The sequence below is a fragment of the Mobula hypostoma genome, chromosome 25 (assembly GCF_963921235.1).
Source record: "Mobula hypostoma chromosome 25, sMobHyp1.1, whole genome shotgun sequence".
NCBI lineage: Eukaryota > Metazoa > Chordata > Chondrichthyes > Myliobatiformes > Myliobatidae > Mobula > Mobula hypostoma.
Window position 1 is genome coordinate 11,142,154 of NC_086121.1, and position 4,768 is coordinate 11,146,921.

A 4,768-nucleotide genomic window follows, 5' to 3' on the forward strand; every position below is an offset into this window, starting at 1 on the left:
ACAGTTCACAAGGCACTTCTTGTTTGACCTTTTGTCATTCTCCTGCAGGAAATGTGAAGAATCATGTGTGGAGCAGGAGGTGGCATGGACTGAAATCTATCACTAACCGAATAGAGCCAAAACAAAGAAATGGGTAAGCAGTTAAATGGATGCAGAGCTTCTGTTACTGTGCATTTGGATGATATTTTTACATTGGATAGTCACATTCACATTAGTCTAAAATGACTTGCCCTTTATTTTGGACCTGTGCCCATAATTCTTGACTTCTAAGTCAGGGGAAGTATCCTCCCTGCTTCTACCTTGTTGAGTCTCCTAAGAATATGATATTTTGCAATGAGTTCACCCTTCATTTAGAGGAAAAAATGCTTGGCTTTCTCAAATTCTCCTCAGATGACGCATTTGTGCCAAGAACTAGTCTGCTGAATCTTTCTTACACTTCCTTTATAACAAGTACAGATACTTGTCTTTAGGACATGTGTCCTTAATTTACAAAGCTTTTCTTGCTTTCTCTCCAGTGTATTAATTACTGCCAATAATCCATTTTGCACTTCCATCCATGCCATTTTGTCTTCCATAAAATCCTCAATTTTGTGGCTCTGCTCTTTATTTTTATTTGGTGATGGTAGGAGTCAAAGGGTTTTTTCCTAGATTGGAGGCCTATGACTATTTGGATGGGTAAGTTTGAGAAATACGAGTCAAATGTAGGCAAATGGGAACAGCTTAGACCAGCATCTTGGTCAGCATGGACCAGATGGGCGAAATGATCTGTTTCTAGGGTGTACAACTCTGCTTCCATGCTTAACAGTGCTTTACAGGGATCATTGCTTGATCCACTTTAGTTCGTCATTTATATTACTAATTTGGATGAGAATAGGGTGGCATGGTAGTGTAGTGGTTAGCAAAATGCTTTACAGTACTAGCGACCCAGGTTCATTTCCTGCCACTGTCTCTAAGGAGTATATATGTTTTCCTCATGATTGCATGGGTTTCCTCTGGGTGCTCTGGTTTCCTCCCACAGTCTGAATGACCAATTAACTGACCAACCAGTACATCTTGGGACTGTGGGAGAAAACCACAGGAGATTATCCAAGGTTACAACTGGATCTTGATCAACTGGGCTAGTGGGCTGAGAAATGGCAGTTTGGTGTATAATCAGATAAATATGAAATGGTACGGTCCTGAGGAGTATTGTAGAACAGAGGGATCTAGGGGTGCAAGTACAAAGTTCACTGACGGTAGCAACATTAGTAAATAGAATGGTAAAGAAGGCATGTGGCATGTGTAACGTGTTCTGTCTTGATTCAGCAGGATGAGGTATTTGCAGACAAAGGAGGCACTGTACATGTGTTAAGGCCATAAGGAATTACTTTATTAGAGTGATATAAAACATGCAGGATAGAAAGAAATGAATGATTAATAAAGTAGTAGTAAAGAAAACAAAAATAATACTTACCTTCCACTTAGTGAGCTGATCTGCACAGCACTAGAGGGAACCACAGATCTGCCAACCTTTGATGCAGCCTTCTTTTTATCTCCTACTCTTAGAACTAGCGCTAGTTGTGACCAGGCCTAAGAGACAATTCCCCCCTTTGCTCAAAGAAATTGCCCCTCTTTATACCCTTCAAGATCCCTTTTTATCTGTCAGAATCTTTAGCTTACACACAACTTAAAAATAGAAACTGCAGGCATCTAAGGAGGAAAACGTTCTTCACTGGTATCTAATCTTAACAATGCTCATTCAAAATGGAGGTAAAATATTGGTCAAGTAAGGGAACTGGGGTGTAGTGGAAACAGGCCATTGCCATATTTCAAGCTGACACCATTTTCTTTCAAATTTCCATTTTATTTTAGCAAACACCAAGAAGGAATCAAATGTAACTCTTCCCTTACAGCATGCTTGCTTTCATCAGTCAGAATGTTGACTACAGCAGCTGAGAAGTCATAATGCGGTTGTACAAGACATTGGGAAAACCTCATTTGGAGTACTGCGTACAGCCATGGGCACCCTTCCATAGGAAAGATGTCATTAAGCTGGAGAGAATGCAAAGGAGATTCGAGGATGTCACCAGGACTTGGAGGGCTTTGGTTATAAGGAGATGCTGGATGGGGTTGGATATTCTTTCCCTGGATAATAGGAGGCTGAGGAGCGACCTTACAGAAATGTATAAAATCTTGAGAGGCATAGATAAGGTGAACAGCAAACTCTTTTCCTTTGGACAGACCAATGCAAAACTAGCAGGTGTAGTGAGAGTGGAAAGATTTTAAAAGGACCTGAGAGGCAACCTTTTCACACAGGTAGCGAATAAGTGGGACAAGTTGCTAGAGGATGTGGTGGAGGCAAAATCAATTTACATGTTAGAGGTTTTTTGGACAGGTATGAGGACAGGAAAAGTTGATGGGGATATGGCTGCAGGTAAATGGGACTAGCTCAGTTAGGCATGTTGATTATCATGGGTGACATAGGACAAAGAGCCTGTTACCATCTATGACTCCATGTGGGGTTTTTCAGGAAGTGGATGCCCTCCCTCATATTCATCCTGAGGGATGAAAAAACCACTCCAGTCTTCAGGGAGAACTCCTCTTGGAAGCAATACAGAGAGTTACTCTAACTTAAACCTGTCTCAGTCTACCACTCAGAGCACCCAAAGACTCAAAGATCGTTGTCCCAGTTATGTGCAAATGCAACACTGCTCTTTTAAAATTATATTTTATTATTTTTCTTAGCTTTATCAAACAATATTGTGCAGAAAAAACATAAACTGCAGAGCCTTGTTCATTCACAATGCTCCTGCAAATTTGTTTGACCACAAGGATGTGGTTGTTAACATGCAGGCAGTGATTTAGCCTTAACACCATTTCAGTGTTACAGGATGCTGTTATGTTCAAGGCCGACTACCTGCAGCATGAAATGAGGCATATCATTTTGGAGAAGAGCAGCAGCAACAAACTCACTATTCAGGTATGGATGACATTTTGACCAGAATGCGTGCTTGGCTCCCATGGATTTATGAACCTGAAGGTTCATTGAGAAGACTTTGCAGATTGGCAAATTTGATGAAGCACATCAGGAATGATGAGGAAAGGTTATTGGAATCGAATGCTAAAGAGTTTACAAAGGATTGAGAAACCACAACGTAGCTCCCATTGCAACCAAACTATCATGGCACAGAAGCTTTCCTCATTGATTTTATGAAAGTGATAGTTGTCTTCAATTATGACAATCCTATGTTCTGCAGCACCAGCTTTTGTTATACAGTAGAAAATGCTGTGTTTTATTGTAAAGGCTTTTGTTGGATGTAAAAAAAGAGAGCTGTCCATCTTTCCAACATCTTACCTTAGCTTTGTTCATTAACCACCCAGGAGCAATTACAGGAGGAAGCCTCCACATCAACATGGCCAACTCCATCAACTTCAGTGTCACCGCTACCATCAGCTGAACACCAGTGACAATTCTGTCTCCCATCTGTCTTGCTACTGCCTTAGCTTAAACGTGCCACTACTACTTGTGTACAAGGATATTACTTAGGAGCAGAAGTAGATACTTTGGCTCCTTAAATTTAATCCATCTTCCAAAAGTCATTGTAAACTGCTTCGATTTATAACTTCAATTCCCTACATACTCGCAGTAACTATTCATCCTCTTACTTATCAAGAACTTGCCTTACTGGATAAGTTGTTTCCACAGGCCATTTGAGATATCTAAAGACTCTCAGCCCTTCAACAGAAAACATTTTGCCTCCCCTTGTCTTAAATAAGTGACCCCGTATTGTGGGGAATTAACTGTTAGTTCCACGTTCTTCCATGAAATAGAAGCATCCTCTCCATGTTGCCTTGTCAAAACCCTCTGAGTATTTTATCACTTGGAATGCACATTATATCTTTATTATATTTTTAACAATTAAATTTAAAGTTGATATCATTTCAGATGCTTCAAATGTATTTTTAAGTGTTTAACGATTTGTTTTGACCAGAGTTCTTGTGCTTTGGAATACAGCTTGAGTTTTTGAGTCCAGTGGGAAAAGTCTACTTGCCTTATGTATTTTTGCTTAAGGAAGGATTTTACTTTTATGAACAAAAATAAATGCCTGTATATCCTATCTTGGGTAAGGAGAAGAAAACTCAGGTCTCATCAAGGTCCTGTAGAAGTGTAATATTTCATTGTCTGAAGTATTATCACTGTGTATTTGTTGTTCCTTCTGATTAAGCAACTGAGTGGCTTTTATTTTCTCTTTTAATTATCAATCTTTGGTGAGTCGGTATATTAAAATTTAACAAATGAATGACAATCTGGAATTATTAAAACATTCTTAATAATAATATTACTCTGAAATAGGACAATAATTCTTTATTTTTTAATTAGTGCTGATATCTATGGGAAAGAAAGAATGGGAGGTGGTAGGATATCATTGTTTTAGCAGACATTAATGGAACAAGTTGAAAACAAAATAAGAAACTGTAGAATTAAAAAGAGTACAGAATAAATTAAAGGGAATAAATTCAAAGTATAAGAGAAATGGAGCGAGGTAGTGACATTGAGCTATTTTTTCTTTTGGAAGATTGGGCTGAACTGTGCCATTCATGGGTGGTGCAGTTATTGGAGCATCTCACTGAAAAACAAATTGACTCTGTTTCTTTTTTTTGTTTCACAGGGATCAACAGATGATCCAAATTTCAGCTGGTGTGGAAAAGCTAAAGGTGGTAGCCCCAGCTCTGCATTTTTTGTTCTTTGTCATCTCGATTGTTGCCAATATAAAATACCAAGAAAACC